Source organism: Petromyzon marinus, unplaced genomic scaffold (genome assembly GCF_048934315.1).
Source record: "Petromyzon marinus isolate PM22_M1 ecotype Great Lakes invasive population unplaced genomic scaffold, UKy_Petmar_22M1.pri1.0 PM_G_Scaffold_46, whole genome shotgun sequence".
Lineage (NCBI taxonomy): Eukaryota > Metazoa > Chordata > Hyperoartia > Petromyzontiformes > Petromyzontidae > Petromyzon > Petromyzon marinus.
In genome coordinates, this window is record NW_027422998.1 from 699,673 (window position 1) to 718,697 (window position 19,025).

Here is a 19,025-nt window from a genome sequence, read left to right on the forward strand (position 1 = left end):
CTCCTGCACCACACTTATATATGTAGCAAGCCCCTTAACCCCGCCCCCCAACCCCCCCGGGTCATGTGACGTCATCCCACGCATCCAATCGAATCCTCTTTGCGGCCGTTAGGAGCGCTCTAGCCGTTGGGGATGGGGGGAGGGGGGAGTCACGTCATCCCCCTGTTGTATATATAGGTGTTATGAAAATTGATGAAAATAATGAGAATTAAATGAAATTTGCATAATTTATCCGAAATTATGTTAATTGTGTAATTATGCGCATAAATTATGCTGATTCGAGAGATAATCGTATTAATTTATGCGAGTGGGCATGGTTATGATAATTCAGGTCATTATGGATTATAAGGTCGAGCCTCGGTGACGAGGATTGTGTTATGATTTGGAATAACGCAATTAATCGTATGCAGTGACGCAGGCGTTGTGAGCGTGAATGAGAGAGAGTCGATTCCACTCTGCTCTTTAATTCCGTATTATCGATAAGGATACGATTACTCTCGATTGAACATTATGAATTATGTGTTATGGATTATGTGTGGTGATAGTGTGCTTATGATAGGTCCCCAGGATTCAGATCTCATACGCAGAACAATATTATGCAGAATTTCAGGAAGAATCACACACAAACCTGCTTTGATCAATTTTATTTTCTAGCTAACTTTAATTTTTGGATAATATGAAAACTCAATCTCGGGATGTTGGAATTTCAACACAGCGTTAACATGATACCATCACGATTGCGTTGTTTCACCTCGATAGCGGCACCTGTGGTTAATTCCCGACGCGTAACGCAATCGATCGGTTGTTGAGAGAGAGATTAAAAACAAGCGAACTATTCTATCAAAACCTTGACCTTATAATATGCAAACTCGTATTCTTGAATGATTACACAACACGGCACTCGGTCTTTGATTCGTATCCAATCCTTAACACATTCTGATATGCGAAATTATTATGCTTGAAATCGTCAGCACAGTACCACGGCGATGTTCGTTCATTGATTCATCAACGATTATGCAATTAAAGCGTTCTACTGAAATAATTATGATTGCCTCATCAACGTAACTCAATGGGTGGGGATGTTTTTCGTTATCAGCTAATAGTTGACGCAGTTATCATGAGTCTTGTATGTTTAATGGGAGTGTTGTTGATTTCTTGCGTTGAGCAAACGCCTAGGTTGATTTCCTTGCCAAAAAAAATGTTTGTTCGTTGTGTAGCGGTGGGGGAGTGAGAAGGGAGTGTGGGGGAGGGGCATACGAACGACTGCCAGTTTCTGTCCACCGCTGGCTGGATGAGTCAGCACGACGCTCGCCGTCGTCGCGCCGACGACGGTGACGCGAAGTTGCGTGCTGTAGCACGCTGGTGGCACGCTGTTGGCACGTGCTGGTGCTGATGCTGATGGCACGCTGGTGGCGCGCTGTTGGCACGCGCTGGTGCTGATGCTGGTGCTGATGGCACGCTGGTGGCGCGCGCTCCCTCTCCTTGAAGATGCGCGAACGCGCCCGTGCTGATTCGCTGACAGCAGTTTCCTCCACTGCTGGATGAGCTACGCCGGCGCGCGCTCTTTCCGCTGCTGTAGTATCTGACGCTGCGCTCGCCGGCGACAGGTCAATTTTTTCTTCTGCTGAGTGAGCCGATTCGCACGCGCTCTCTTTGTTGAGGTTGTTGGCGGCTCTCTGACAGCAGGTTTCCTCCACTGCTGTATGACTCAAGTCGCACGCGCTTGGTCACTGGTTAGCTGAAGTTGTTGGCGGCTGCCCAAGCTTTTCCGCTGCTGGTTGAGCCACGTTGCACGTGCTTTCTTTTTGGAGATGCTCGAGCGCTCTCAGCGCTGATTCGCTGATAGCAGTTTCTCTCCACTGCTGTATGACTCACTTTCGTTGATACATGGCGACTCATGCGATCCTCGCTACTCAGCGAGGCTCGGAGCCAGCCGCTCCATGCGACTGCTCGTCCTGTGGACGTCTTGACTCGCTGATCTGTCTTCACTCTTGACTGTTGACTTCTCTGACTTTTGAAAATGCGGCTGACCGTTATATTCAAAGACAATTCTCTCTGCGCAGTGGAAAAGGGGGGGAGGGGGGTGGGGTTTGTGTGTGTGAGTTCGTGTGTGTGTACAGATGGCTCTCGCGCTCTTCGGGAGAGACAAAGGTGGTCGGGGTTGCTTGGGATATTGTTTAAACTCTTTCGTAAGTTTGCCCGTTCGCCTCATTCCTTCTCGAAAACCTTTGATGTGACTGTATTTTGTCTCCAAGCTTTGTTTTAAGAGTAAAAGTATTAAAGGTGAAAATCATTTGATAGCGAATTAATTATTGGATAATAATTCACTGATGTATCTGGTGGCCTGGTCTTAATTGGAGTGAGCACGAGGACCGCTAACTTTAGCTTATTCTTGTTATTGCATTTTAAATTTTAACTGTTGTTTAAAAAAAAATGGTTTAACCCGTGGGCGTCCTCATTTCTGGCTTGCGGAGGGCTTCCCTCTGCGTGACCTCCCTTAGGGCACATCAAACTCTTGTTAATCTGGAGATCTTCGCAGATAGCTGCTAACATCCTCGCTTCGAGAGTTTTATTATTTCTTTATTTATTAATGGCCTGTTTATGACCGACATCTGGTTTTTCGTGCGCCTGGCTTACGGGTTTTATTGATTATTTTTTTCGTTTGTTAAAAAAATATATGATATATATAACGGCAAATATTATTGTTAATATCAATTTTCGAAAAGGCTCATATACAACAGGTGGGGGTTGTTGTTTTTGTTACCAGGCGAGACTGAAGAGAAATTTAATTTGGTTTTTTATTTGAGTTTTGCCAAGTTGCTGCGAGATGTCGTCGGCTTAGACAGCTTGGCGCTTCTGTGTAGAGTAGTGAGCGACTGGCAGGGGAGCGAGCGGCTTGTGTGTTTGTTAAATCGTGAGAGACGCCTAATCCCCTCTCTCGGACGGCAGAAATCGCCCCGTCGTTTATACCATCTGTATATGTTTCTCGCCATTGCCTGTGGGGTCTTCAGCGGGTCCATGTTTTAGGAGAAGCGTTTGTTCGAAGCAGTCAAATGTTTCCAAAAAAAATAACCCAATTCGTCAATCCAAGACCTGCATATTAAGTTTGCGAAAACGCCGTTGCAGAGCAAATGTGTCCCACTCTCCTCTTTTCGAACTTCGGCAGCTGGGCCTTCATCTGCCTCTTGAGCGCGCCAGTTGCACCGCCTGTACAATCGCTAGCCGTGCCACTGCCATTTCCGGGACCGACGCCGTGCACACGCACGACCGTACTGACGGCGGACTGCGCTCGCGTTCCCCCGGACGCGGGACGGGTGGTTCGTGCGGGAGTATGGGCGGGGGACTGCCCGGCAGCTCGCTCAGAAACACGCCGGTGGCCGTCGCGGGGTTCGGGGCCGTGGCGGGTCTGGCCGCGTTGGGCGTTCGCAAGATCATAAAGTATTAAAGCTTTCGTGACTGCATAAAATTACTCATTGGTTGAACACGAAATGTAACACTCTTCTGAAATTCGTGGTCCGCCAGGAAGTGTCTAGCTGTGTTGTTGGCCTGACTGGATGTGCTTCACGTAATATTTTTCAGGTTTGTTGAATTCTCGTCTCTCATCTTTTTGCTGTATTTACCGCCGTGATTTGTTCTTGACACCTTATGAAGATCGCTTGCGTTGTGATCGAAACGTCGTGATTGTTTTTTGTTTCAATATAATCTTATTGTATTTCTACATACATTTGCAAGATCCTCGGCGGATTCTGCTGAACCTTCCAAGCGGGACTAGGCCCCAATCGTGTCCGGCTCCCGTGCACGGCGTGCCCCACGGCGTCGTCGCCTCCGGCCGAGCTAAACGGAGCACCGCTACCGCGACCGCGGGGAAAAACATCGAGACTCTGAACGGACGCGGCACTCGTCCCCCCCCTCCCCTGCAAAGTTAAATTGTGGTGCTCAACGTTACCGTGGCGGTGGAGTCTTTGCAAAGATGCAGCTTGCAAATGCAGCTTTTTTGTTCTTTGGTTCTTTCGGTAAAGTCACGTAGAATGAGAATAAAATAATAAATTGATAAAATAAAATAACACAATAATATTCTCATTCTACGTGACTTTACCGAAAGAACCAAAGAAGATGAATCCTTGCAGTCACGAAAGCTTTCAATTAAAATGCAGCTTTTTTGTTTTGCGTGCCGATCTTCGCTGTCCCGTTAAGTTTCCGTTTCGTTAAAACCTGCCGCACGGGAGCGACGGGCCGCCGGGGTGCGTGGTGCCAAACCGTCGGTCGCGTTCTGTGGGGCCTGTCGGTGCTTTGTTAATGTTTTGAACCTCTCTGTGCGAGCTAGGCGTTTGCGTCTTTCCCAGCGAGAAAAACCCGACGGTCGAATGGAAATTGCTCCTGTTGGACGGCAACTGTTTTACTTTAATGGAGTCGTTAAATTCACGTTAGTCTGGCCTCAATGAGGCAGCATTGTAAGCGTTGGTAAAATTGAGCATTTCGGAAGCACTTATGTAAATTTTATTATTATTTTATTTAAATACAATTTCAGGACAGGGTGAAAGATTACAAACGTGTTAACGCGTGCGTTACATAGTTGCTACCGCGAACACGGCGAGGAATTGAATGACGCTTGCCATCACGGCAGCGTTTTGGCCATAAACAGAGCAATCAGTTCTCGTTGTTTTGGTCTTCATGCAACTCGAGCAAGCGGGAGTTGAATTTGGCAGCGGGCAGCAACAGCCGCTGCAGCGCCTTGCGTGAAAGTTGCAGGGTAGCAAAGCCTCAACTTGCAAACATATACGTTCTAGACTGTTCATATACGTTCTAGGCTGTTCATATACGTTCTAGACTGTTCATATACGTTCTAGACTGTTCATATACGTTCTAGACTGTTCATATACGTTCTAGACTGTTCATATACGTTCTAGACTGTTCATATACGTTCTAGACTGTTTATATACGTCCTAGACTGTTCATATACGTTATGCGGGTGTTTAACCCACACAGTACCCCGGCGTTGCTACGACGACGCGCCACAGTAGCCACCATACACCCCCTGCACGCGCGCCACTCTAACGACTCGGAAGACCCTGGCCACTCCGAGGACAACCAGGATCTGGCCTGGCAGGTTGGCCCAACCCCCCGGGCCGAGATTGCTCCCCTGCATGATGCGTTACATGTGCCTTGGGCAGATTTACCTAAGGGGGAGGCCGATCAGCTGTGTGGGTTGTTACGGGAGTACACCGACGTGTTCAGCGAGCACGATTCAGATGTAGGCCGAACAGACCTTGTTAAGCACCAAATTGACACAGGTGCAGCCCGACCGATCAAACTCCCCGCATACCGGGTGGGCGTGCCCGAACGGACCCAGATCAAGGAGGCAGTCGTGGACATGCTACGTGATAACATAATTCACCCCTCGACGAGCCCCTGGTCTGCCCCGGTGGTGCTAGTGACGAAACAAGCAGTCACCCTCGGCGACGCCTTCCCCATACCGCGCATCGACGACACCTTTGACAGCCTCGCAGGAGCACGGTATTTTTCCACCCTCGATCTGGCGTCCGGGTACTGGCAGGTGGAGATGGCGGAGGAGGATCGGCCGAAAACCGCGTTTACCACCCCGATGGGGCTGTTCGAGTTTCGAGTGCTTCCGTTCGGACTCACTAACGCGCCCGCGACGTTCCAGCGGTTGATGGAGTTGGTAATGCGGGGCTTACAGTGGGAACAGTGCCTGATTTACCTGGATGACGTGATAGTGTTCAGCAGATCTCTGTCCGAGCACTGGTCCAGGTTGCGAGAGGTGTTCCAGCGACTACGAGCAGCCCATCTCAAGCTCAAGCCGCGTAAGTGCTACATTGCGCAGTGCGAGGTAGGGTACCTCGGACACCGAGTCAGCGAGGCGGGGGTGCGCACCGATCCGGAAAAGGTGCGCGCCGTAGTGGAATGGCCACGGCCCAGGAATCTGACGGAGATCAGGTCATTCTTGGGACTCGCCACCTATTATCGTCGATTTGTAAAGGGATTCAGCGAGATTGCACTTCCCCTCACCCAACTCACCTCCCCTAAGAACCCCTATCGATGGACGGAGGCCTGCCAGACGGCCTTCACCGCCCTCAAAGACCACCTCACCCACACCCCCACCCTAGCTTTCCCAGATTTCACCACGGACTTTATCTTGGACACCGACGCCTGCAGCAGTGGGCTGGCCGCGGTGCTGTCACAGGTGCAGGGTGGGGGGGGCAGATGGCGCAATGGCTGGCGCAGTTGCAGGAGTACAACCTGCAAATAGAGTACCGAGCTGGGCGTACGCACGCAAACGCGGACGCCTTGTCGAGGCGGCCCGCGGTGTGCGCCGAGACAAGGTTGGAGGAAGTCTGCCCGTGCTTCACGGGGGGGCGTTGCCGGCAGGTGGCAGGCCCCCAGGAGCGCACCGAGACTAACCCTCCCCCGGTGAGAGGCAGTGCAGTATGTGCCACAGACACCCCGGTAGGAGGAACCAGGGACCTGGCGGACCACTCGGCGGGCACGGGGCCCACACCCCGGGGCCCGACGGGTCGCGCAACCCCACCCGATCGGATCCAGGAGGACGTCGGCTGCGCCTTTCCGGGCCTGGACGACGTGCAGCTGAGACGGACCCAGCTGCGGGATCCGGATCTGGCGGCGGTGGAAGCGGCCCTACGGGAGAAGAAGGACGCCCTACCAGGACCCTGGAGTGGTTTGTATGCCCGGTTGTGCATGCAGAACGGGGTAGTACGAGAGCTGACTGAAGCCGGCCAGCCTGGGTGCATCTGTGTTCCCGCCCAGGTGCGACCCCAGCTGCTAAGACTGGTGCACGACCACCCGCTCGGGGGCCATGATGGGGAATGGCGCACTCGGGAAACCCTGCGTCGCCAGTATCTCTGGCCCAAGTTAGCACAAGACGTGCCCGCCTGGGTACAGGGCTGCCGCGCGTGCCAGCAATGCGGGCCGAAACCAGCGCGATACCAGGTACCCCTGAGACCGTTCCGCATCAGTCGAACGAATCAGCTGGTTGGGATCGACCTGCAAGGGCCATTCCCGCGATCCCACCGGGGCAACCGATATATTCTCGTAGCGGTGGAGTACTTCACACGCTATCCCGTAGCGGTGGCCATCCCCGATAAGACAGCCCTCGTAGTGGCCCGAGCGTTCGTGGAACACTACGTACTGAAGCACGGGATCCCCGAACGAGTCATTACCGACCAGGGTAGTGAGTTCGAGGCAGAGCTATTCCAGGCGCTGTGCCGGGAGTTCGGGATCCAGAAGGACCAACTACGGCGTACCACCCCCAGGCAAATGGGATGGTAAAGAGGATGAACCAGACTCTAGCCGGGAAGCTTAAACGCATGGCGGCCCCGAATCAACGGGACTGGGACGAACACCTCCCCTATGCTCTGTTCGCCTACACCACCACGGTACACACATCTACGGGACAGACCCCGTTCCTAATGATGTTTGGTCGTGAGTCTCGCCTACCCACAGATCTGCTGTTCGGTGTCCCTCCGCCGCAATGGGAGGAAGGGAGCCGCCCCGTGGAGCATCTGATGGAGACCCTACGAGGAGCGAGGGGCCGGGCCTACCCGCAAGGCGAGGCCGCACACCAGAGGCAGGAGCAGGGGACCCGACCCCGAATGGAGCCCTCCTTCTACTCGGCGGGCTCTAAGGTATGGCTGCACACCCCTCGCGTCAGGGCCGGGCAGGCGGGGAAGCTAACCACCTACTGGCGGGGACCCTGGACCGTGGGACGACAGATCTCCCCCTGGACGGTACTGATTCAAGGGGGGGAGAGAGGCCGGGAGATGGTGGTCAACGTCCGGCGACTAAAACCATGAATCGACTCCCTTTCATTCATGCTCACAACACCTACAGAACTGCATACGATCAATTGCGTTATTCCAATTCATAACCAAACCTCGTCACCGAGGCTCGACCACATAATCCATAACGACCTGCATTATCATACCCACGCCCACTCGCATAAATTAATACGATTATCTCTCGAATCTGCATAATTTATGTGCATAATTACACTGATTAACATAATTTCGGATAAATTAGGCACATTTCAAATTTCATTTAATTTTCATTATTTTCATCAATTTTCATAACACCTATATATACAACAGTAGGGTTAGCGGTTAGGGGTTAGGGTTCATTTGGATTCGGGGTTGGGAAAGGGTTAGGGGTTAGGGTTAATTTTTAGGGTTAGAGGGTTATGCTTAGGAGTTAGCGTTCGGGGTTATGGTTAGGGGATAAGGTTAGCTGTTAACGTTAGCTGTTAGGGTTATGGGTAGGGTTAGAGGTTAGGGTTAGGGGTTAAGGTCGGCGGTTAGGGTTTAAGGTTAGGGGTTAGGCACATCTGCCAAAAAACATTGCCAAGCTGCAGTGTGTACAAAATTATTTGGCAGGCGTCATGACGGGAACTGCAAAATCCGACCATGTTTGTCCAGTGCTCACTGAACTGCATTGGCTTCCTGTTCCCGAACTCATTCATTATAAGGTTGCACCCATTACATACAAAGCGCTTGCCACAAATGAACCACAATACCTTGCTGGTATCATCAAAAAGCATAAACGCTCATGCAAACTCTGGTCATCCTCGCACCAGCTTTTGGCTAGTCGTCGAATAAAGACGGTCGCTGCATTGCACGTTTTCAGATGCACTTCTGCAGCCATCTGGAATGTTCTTCCGATATTAGGAAGTTACTGGAGCTACGCATTTTTAAAATCTCGATCGAAAACAAATTTTCTTGAGAACTGCTTTTGTGCTTAGTTTGTTGTCCTTCCCCCGCACCTCCGATGATCATGGATGGCTATGTACGGTGTGATAGAAGTTCAACATACACACCAACATGGACACTCGCTAAATAACCTAAACAACATGGACACTCGCTAGATAACCGAACGAACATGGACAGTCGCAAAATAACCTCACCATCATGGACACTCGCTAAATAACCTAACCATCATGAAACACTCGCTAAATTAACTAACCATCATGGACACTCGCTAAAATAACCTAACCATCATGGACACTGCTAAATAACCTCACCATCATGGACACTCGCTAAATAACCTAACCATCATGGACACTCGCTAAACAACCTAACCATCATGGACACTCGCTAAATTAACTAACCATCATGGACACTCGCTAAATAACCTAACCATCATGGACACTGCTAAATAACTTAACCATCTTGGACACTCGCTAAATAACTTAACCATCTTGGACAATCGCTAAATAACATAACCATCATGGACACTCGCTAAAATAACCTAACCATCATGGACACTGCTAAATAACCTCACCATCATGGACACTCGCTAAATAACCTAACCATCATGGACACTCGCTAAATAACCTAACCATTATGGACACTCGCTAAATAACCTAACCATCATGGATACTCGATAAATAACTTAACCAACATGGACACTCGATAAGTAACCTAACCATCAGGGACAACTTGCTAAATAACCTAACCATCATGGACACTCACTAAATAACCTAACCAACATGGACACTTGCAAAATGACCTAACCAACATGGACACTCGCTAAATAACCTAACCATCATGGACACTCGCTAAATAACCTAACCATCATGGACACTTGCAAAATAACCTAACCATCATGTACACTCGCTAAATAACCTAACCAACATGGACACTCGCTAAATAACCTAACCATCATGGACACTCGCTAAATAACCTAACCATCATGGACACTTGCAAAATAACCTAACCATCATGTACACTCGCTAAATAACCTAACCAACATGGACACTCGCTAAATAACATAACCATCATGGACACTCACAAAATAACCTCACCATCAGGGACACTCGCTAAATAACCTAACCATCATGGACACTCAATAAATAACCTAACTATCATGGACACTCACTAACTAACCTAACCAACATGGACACTCGCTAAATAACCTCACCATCATGGACACTCGCTAAATAACCTAACCATCATGGACACTCAATAAATAACCTAACCATCATGGACACTCAATATATAACCTAACCATCATGGACACTCGCTAAATAACCTAACCATCATGGACACTCGCTAAATAACCTAACCAACATGGACACTCACTAAATAACCTAACCAACATGGACACTAGAAAAATGACCTAACCAACATGGACACTCGCTAGGGATATTAGGGCCAGGGATATTAGGGCCAGGGATATTAAGGCCAGGGATATTAGGCCCAGGGATATTAGGGCCAGGGATATTAGGTCCAGCGATGTTAGGGCCAGGGATATTAGGGCCAGGGATATTAGGGCCAGGGATATTAGGGCCGATTACGTTCCGCGCTGCTTTATTCATTGGTGCGAGTTTTATATGTGCGTTGTTTTTGCCGTGGTCTATCCACTGTTAGATGAAAGCAGTCCGCCTCTTTTTAACGACCTTGCGACTCGCCTGTTTGTGTTGCGCGGCGAAACGATTGATGGTGACAGACGCCTTCGCTGGGTTGCGAGTGTGGCTTAGACGGCCACGGTGTCGATCTATTTCATCGGTTGGACGAGCATGTATTCAACCCGCCACCGAGCTCGCGCAAGTAGCCGGTTTGGCTGCAGGTTGCACCGCAAGTGATGGCGTCTTAAGAAACCGCGTGTCCAGCAGCTGTGGACAGAAAACGCCATAAGCATCATATAGGCCGCGGGACTCGGTTGGGGATCGGTGCAGTAGTACTACCCTTGTACGGTGCTTGTGATGCCTCGACACCTTCCAACTTGGTGTGGGAGAGTAGCAGCAGCACGAGACGTGCGTGTTGGCGCGGTCATTCTCTGATCCAGCAGTGTATTGACCTGATGACTGTTGGCGTCCCAAACCTGCTTGGAGAGTTGCCGCAGGTTTCCCTTCAAAAATATTCCTCGCTGGGTTCTTGATTGGTTTTATGTGCACATGGCTCAACACACGAGACCAGGCATCTGAATAATATATTTAACGTTTTTGTGCGGATTTAAATAATTTCCCGAGTGTTGACAATGTTTAATCTCCGTACAGGTCTTCTTGGATTAGATCGCGTAAATATGCAAATGTATCGTTAAACCTGCCACCGGCCGATTAGTAAGGTTTGTCACGTAATCAGAACATGCCAATTCGTTACTAGTACGGCACAAATCTGGTTGTCACCTGATGAAGCTAGGTGTAATTACTGGCAAAACGTCGTACTCAGATTGTAAATGTTGTGGCTTGGCTCTCCAACACTGATGTGCTGTACTAGTATACTACACAATACACTACACTATACAATACACTAGTGCTGTACTAGTAACGAATTGGCATGTTCAGTTTACGTGACAACCCTTACTAGTTGGCTGTCGGGTGGTGGCGGGTTTTATCGACACTTTTATATATTTACGCCATCTAACCCAAAACACTCTACTATGGATGATAGTGGTCGCGAAAGCCTACGTGTTAAACTTAATGTTTAATCTGCAATGCAGTAAATTGCCGATGTGTAGGGTATTCCACGCCACCAGACCTTAATGTTTACTGTTGTACGTAAACCGTTCTGGTGGTGTGGTTCGTTAAACTATCCTTTAGCCTTTGTCTACTGCGACCTATTCGATTTTGCCCAACCTCTTCGTGCTGAAAGCGTGCCATAGGTAATTGTAGACTTATGGGTGGCAATTGTTCTTATAAGGGCGAGTAAAATATAAACTTGAATATTGTTTTGTTTGGGAAGTCTGTCGTAATGTGACCTTGGTGCGAAGCATCTGAGCGGATATAAAACGCTGCGTGTCCAGGAAAATGACGTTTTGTGTGGTCTTTGCTTTCGGCTCTCTTTCTCCGTTAGGCAAAGCGCACGAAGAAGGTTGGCATTGTGGGCAAGTATGGCACGCGGTACGGCGCGTCCCTGCGTAAGATGGTGAAGAAAATCTAGATCAGCCAGCACGCCAAGTACACGTGCTCCTTCTGCGGCAAGGTGAGGGGCGCCAACCCACGTGGCAATAGGGGCACGTCTGGGCGTTATCCGGTGGCTCGCGCTGGTTGGGTCAAGTTGTGAGTGCCAGCCTGCAAAGGTCAAGATTGCAATTGGGTGGTGGTCGTCACCGGCAATGGTTGCCTCAATAGGTTTTTTTGCGAATAAAATTGGGCCTGGACTACTGTCCTTGGAGTTGCAGGGCAGAAAAAGCAGTCTCAGGTACGACTGCCTCGACCCTTAAACCGACTACAATAACAGGTCATCGGCTAATAAAGCAAGACTTTAAAGGACCGATAAAAAGTTAAACGTCGTTACCCCAAGGAGTGGCAGTGGCTGTTTCTGTCTGGGTAAATGGGATATGGCTTCTTTCAATTTTAATTTCAGACGTTACACGTGACTAACCCAGGGTTTTGTCGCCTGTGTACACCGATCACTGTTCATTAAACACTCTTCTAGACATTCTCATTTGCTAGACACAACTCCCATCGCTTCCTCTGCCCTACCAATTTGCCGTGGTTGCTCATGATAAATGCACTACCAGTGAAGATTTCCATCCACAATTCCCATAAATTGCCCTCGTGTTGTCCTTAACAAATTGGGGTCCTCGTGTTTTAGTACACGCACACGTGTTGTGCTCACGCTTGTTAACTGTGTGCCTTGACCGGTGATTTCCGCTCAGTGTACCTGTGGTGCTCGTGTTGTCCTTGTGAAAGCCAGACCAAGATGAAGAGGAGGGTGGTGGGCATCTGGCACTGCGGCTCGTGCACGAAGACCGTGGCAGGAGGTGCATGGACCTACAAGTACGTCTTGCACGCTATGTTGAGCCAAAGCCTAAGATGCTTTTACCGTTCCTTATCGTTTTCTGTAATATTTTCAAAGGTAATTATTTTGAAAATGACCAAGGTGTGTATTATTAGGATGAAGGTTTAGAAGTGTTTATTACGATGTCACCCAATGTGTGTAACCGCCCGTTCCTCCTTCAGCACGACCTCGGCTGTCACAGTGAGGTCTGCCATCCGCCGCCTGCGTGAGCTGAAGGACCAGCGAGGGACCCTTCCCACACTGCTCACACCACCGTCCTAGCACACCAGGGAGATCACAATAAAGTGTATATGAACCAGCATCAGTGCCTGTGCGTTTTTTGTTCTGTGCAGTGTGCTCTTCATTTCTGCATCATTGCTCGCGAATTGGGAAATGACAAAGCACCATTGCTGCCACCCCCCCCCTCACATCGCTAATGCCCACTTAGTGACCAGTGATGCTGCGTTCATTCACATGGTGCCACTTGGGTGAGCTGGTGCAAGGCATCTCAAGTTGTACTGCAGAGTTGTATTAAGTGTTGAGGACATTGGTAATGAACAAGTATTTGAAACATCACAAACCAACACGTTTAGATTTTGTAATCAGGCGAGGGCAGGAGGCAAGGCCCCGCGTGGCTAGGCCCCGCGCTGTAAAGTTCCAACCTGGACATCGATTCCCATGCTCGCTGCTACTCAACTGACATCCCTACGAGAGAGAGAGAGGCTCTACCTTGGTAAACAACAACAACCACCACAACCACCACCACCACAACGATGAGAATTTCTCACCTCGGATTTCAGTGCAAGCGCGCACACGGCAGCTTCCTGTTGCCTCGCGACAGCAGTAAGTAGTATGACGTCACTTCCCTCCCACGAGCGGCTCTCGAAGTGAATAAATTATGTTAATGAGACCAGACCATACGTCGAGGGATGGGGGCGTGGGCGCTGAACCCGTCGCAATAAATTCGCGACGGCTTTAACGAACACATTATGTTAATGAGCCGCCAGTCACTGGGCGTAGCTTTGCCCAAATAAGGATTGCCACTGGACCGATATCGGCAGTGACCCAGGCGGAGGTGACGTCACGCTCAAGAGCTCGGTGGACGGAGGAGGGGTGAATACCTTGGTGACATGACGTCACTAGCAAGGTACACCTCCCCCTTGCGTTTCACGCCGATGAGGTATGGCAAAGTGGTGACGTCACAGAGTTGGAGTTTAAGTTGATTTAGATTCATTTTCTACTGCTCCCTCCCTTGGGTGTGTGAGCTCAGCAACAACAACGTGGACATTATTGTGTATACACTGTGTGTGTACACTGTGTCACTGTTTGTGTGTACACTGTGTGTGTACACTGTGTGTGTGTACACTGTGTGTGTATACTGTGTGTGTGTATACAGTGTGTGTCCGCATTGAACCGAACCCCCGGCAAGGCCATCTACTTAATGACGAGAGAAAATTCACACGAAATGAAGTCTTCCAGATGTAAATTGATACAAGCTTTTAATGAAGAAATAAAATCATCTAACTCAAAACACAACACAATTCAAAGATGTTTCATTCTAAAACTTCAAAACGGAGCATGGGGTACTTGCGTGAATGCGTCCTTCGTGTGCAAATGTTGAATGCGTCCTTCGTGTGCAAATGTTGTGACTTTCCTGGCCTGAAGGCCGTCAACGTGTTGGACCTTTATTGGTGCACAGCGTCTCAACAACAGCAGTGGGGTTTGCTTCAACCGATGGTTACGAACATCCAGACGTGAATCAGCAAGGACCATATCTAGTCCCAGTTAGACAAAATCAACGTCAACACGTAAGACAAAACTACAATTTGTGTTGTAGAGAATGTACCTCCTCCTATACGTGTAACCTTCAAGTGGTATGCCTTGTAACTGATGAATGATCCGAGCGTGCTCCCTATTTCAAGGAAAATGAGTTGCTCCAGAGGCAAACGCTTCGTGAAACACAAAAGTACCCTTTGACCTGTATCACAAGAACAACGGGTCTCACCTGACTTCTCTGTACAGGTTACTTCCAAAACACACACACACACTTTGTCCTAACATCACTTATTCAATGTGTGACCTCAGACAAAATGATACATGTACGCGCACAATCAGACAAGTATTCATTCTAAATCATTGACGGGCATATTAACAACATTGAATTACTGCAGCGAAATTGACTGCATCACGTTACATCGTATTAACAAGAAGTAATTTTACAAATACGCACCGTCTGCTTAACAGTGTATGTACAACAAACTATTGTTGCGTCATTCAAAACGAGAAGGCCGTTGCATGCTGGCGTCTGGGTCAAAATGTAGCAAATTCTAAACATTACGCTACAAATAATAGATCACGGCGTTTCGAATGGCAACACAAGCAATCATCATCAGGTGGGACAAGCACAGCAGCAATAAGAAACTGCTGGAGTAGGCGCCTACTACTTCAGCAGTTTCTCTTGCTGTGGTTGTCCCACCTGATGACGATTGCTTGTGTTGTGATCTAAACGCCGTGATCTGTTATGTTTCTACCCACGTGGTGACTTTACCGAAAGAACTCAAGAGTGTGGATTCCTGCAGTCACGAAAGCGTCGAATCAAGATTGCCTATAAACAACACAACTGAGATGACGCATCAATCATCGCCCCCTACTGACAGGCTCTTGTTCACATGCAGGCCGGTGCAGGGCCACCACCTTGTGCCACACAGGGGCAGCTGCTACTTGGGGATGCTCTTCGAGTGCTTCAGACGAGGTACAAAACTCCCGAGTTGCTGAGGCAGTTAAGCAAGCACCGTGTAAATGCAATTATTATGATAACATAGTGAATGCTTGGGGGCTTATTGTCTCTCGCTCCTGGTGAGAGATTGACCCAACCCACAGGTCCACAAAGACTGGCCGCTCTTACTAGGAGCAGAGTGTTCAACTTCACGTTCTTGTCATTAAAGGCCTGTGACAAAGGTGCATCTATTGTAGCGACATTGTCTCTGGCTTACACATCTACCGGGTCTCCACTTGACTTTGTATTGTCTAGGAAGTCCACCCACACCTCCACTTCCACAAACTGCTGGGAGTTGCCTCGCTCTGCCTCACAGTCAGAATTCTCCTCCTGCTTCACGTTGCCTCCATCGATGTGAAGGTCCCATTTTAGAGTTTCATCTTCTTCACATTTCACCTTCACTTCTTCACTCTTCACCATCACCTCTTCCCTCTTCACCATCACTTCTTCCCTCTTCACCTTCACTTCTTCCCTCTTCACCATCACCTCTTCATATTTCACCTCGATACCTTTAAAAGTGTCCAAGCTGGGATTTTCTTCCGGGTCTTGTTTCAAGAGGGATGGGCTTATTGTGGCACTTTGACTTTCACAAGCTGATTTCAGACTCCACTCCTTGTGGATCATCTGATGCTTCTGTGTTTTCCGGTGTTCTATAAGATGTGGTTGCTGTGCAAACGCCTTCCCGCACGGAGTGCACCTGAAGGGTTTCTCTCCCGTGTGTGTTCTCTGGTGTATTACAAGAGAGGATGAAAGTGTAAACGCCTTCCCACACAGAGTACACTTGAAGGGTTTCTCTCCCGTGTGTGTTCTCTGGTGTGTTACAAGATTACATGACTGTGTAAACGCCATCGCGCATATCGTGCACCTGAAGGGTTTCTCTCCCGTGTGTGTTCTCTGGTGTTTTACAAGATCAGATGACTGTGCAAACGCCTTCACGCACATCGTGCACCTGAAGGGTTTCTCTCCCGTGTGTGTTCTCTGGTGGTTCTGAAAAACTGATGGCCATGCAAATGCCTTGTTACACACAGTACATTTGAAGGGTTTCTCTCCTGTGCGAGTTCTCTGGTGCCGTGTCAAATTTCCAGTCCGGTCCGTGCTGTATGCACGCCGGTCGCATTGTTGACTTGTCGTACCGAGCTGCGCTGAGTGCCTTTGCTTCATCAGACCAAATCTGCAGAGGAAGCGTCAGCCGCAGACAGAAAAAAATAATATCCACACCATCTACACGTCAGGCACAGAGGAATGCACACGTGACTTACACGTCTATACTTATTAATATATTCATGATGTAGTGAAAAGTTTCCCAAATTCATCAGATTTGATGAACGTGCAAACGCCTTCCCGCACAGAGTGCACCTGAAGGGTTTCTCTCCACGGGCTGTTATGTCACACAATGAGAGGGAAAATGTCATTAATATGCCTGGAAGCCTTCATATCTTCAAGATGAATGTTAACTCAAAACTCTAAGCACACAATTTCGGCTGTCTGGCTACAAAAGGAATATTTATGAAAGCTAAATTCAGCTGACATAGCAAAGGGTGTTGAAAACAATACTTTTTGATTTAAAGCTTTCGTGAGTGCAGTAATTCATATTCTTAGCTCTTTCGGTAAAGTCACGTTGAGGGGAAACAGTAAAATAATACAATATATATAAAACAAAAAAAATTATCATGACGTTTCTACCATAACACAAACGGTCGTCATCAGGTGTGAAAAAACCAATGGCAAGAAACATTAGAAAGAAGTGTCGGTTTGCATTAATTTATTAATTCTTAAAAAGGTGTATTTACTTATTAAAAAACCATCAGCGCCATGCGCAGCGATTTGGCAGTTTATTTAGAAGGACTAGTCCATCTATGTTCTGAAAAGAGGAGGGGGGAGACGAAAAATTAATGTATGCTGTCTGAAAGCCACCGTAAGCGTGAACAATCAATTAAGACCTGAAATGGTTTATCAAATCCTTCCAATGATTGCTAAGCCAGAATCCATCTTCTCGGTTGAAATTGTCTCTGTGCTTGTATATGTGGATAGCCTCATGAACGAATCTCTCATGGTAGCCAGATGGCTTACAAAGAACCTCTGTCTTGGAAAAGTCAATGTCATGTGAGCCTACTGAATTATAACAATGATCTGCCACGGCCGAGGTGTTGGTCCTACCGTGTTTAAGGTCTGCTTTGTGTTCACGAATGCGGTCCGAGACATGGCGTTTGGTTTCTCCAATGTAACTACTACCACAGAGGCAACTTAGTTTGTAGACCCCAGGGTACTGTATGCCCGGAATCACATCTTTTACAGACGGAACCAGATCACGGATTTTATGTAATGTGTTGAAACGGACCTGGATCTTGTGTTTATTCAAGAATTTGGAGATCTTTTTTGTGATCCCCGCAATGTAGGGTAAAGTGACTGCCTATGTGTTCCTGGTCGGATATGCATTGGGCTCTAAGCACGTACACCAAGCTCTTAAGGCTAATGGTTACTCCGCCTATACAATCCGCAAAGCTATCACTCAAATCATGAAGAAGGACCCTCTTGAGGAGCATTTCAAAACCATCACTTTACTCTACATTGCGGGGCTCACAAAAAGATCTCCAAAATCTTGAATAAACACAAGATCCAGGTCCGTTTCAACACATTACATAAAATACGTGATCTGGTTCCGTCTGTAAAAGATGTGATTCCGGACATACAGTACCCTGGTGTCTACAAACTAAGTTGCCTCTGTGGTAGTAGTTACATTGGAGAAACCAAACGCCATGTCTCGGACCGCATTCGTGAACACAAAGCAGACCTTAACCACGGTAGGACCAACACCTCGGCCGTGGCAGATCATTGTTATAATTCAGTAGGCTCACATGACATTGACTTTTCCAAGACAGGGGTTCTTTGTAAGCCATCTGGCTACCATGAGAGATTCGTTCATGAGGCTATCCACATATACAAGCACAGAGACAATTTCAACCTAGAAGATGGATTCTGGCTTAGCAATTATTGAAAGGATTTGATAAACGATTTCAGGTCCTAATTTATTGTTCACGCTTACGGTGCCTTTCAGACAGCATACATTAATTTTTCGTCTCCCCCCTCCTCTTTTCAGAACATAGATGGACTCGTCCTTCTAAATAAACTGCCAAATCGCTGCGCATGGCGCTGACGTTTTTATAAATAAAAACACCGTTTTAAAAATAAACTGCCACACCTGATGACGACCTTTTGTGTTATGGTCAAAACGTCATGATAATTTTTATAGTTTTATATATATTTTATTATTTTATTGTTTTCCTTCAACGTGACTTTACCGAAAGAGCTAAGAATATGAAAACAATACTATTTGTGTTATGCAGAAATTAATGTTCAATCACAACTTAGAGGTGTGAATCCAGGCTCAGATGTCCTTGAATGCTGGGATGAACAGATCCGACATCAGCTGAATGTGTGTGCTATGTTCACCTCCTGTTTCCATTCTAATAAGAGTTCCAGAGGAAAACGAAAAATAA

At 48.0% G+C, this 19,025-nt stretch overlaps 1 pseudogene; it reads left to right on the plus strand.

Moving 5' to 3' along the window:
- Positions 1–3,331: 3,331 nt before the first annotated feature.
- LOC142917325 (large ribosomal subunit protein eL43-like) lies at positions 3,332–13,072 on the plus strand (annotated as a pseudogene).
- Positions 13,073–19,025: the final 5,953 nt, after the last annotated feature.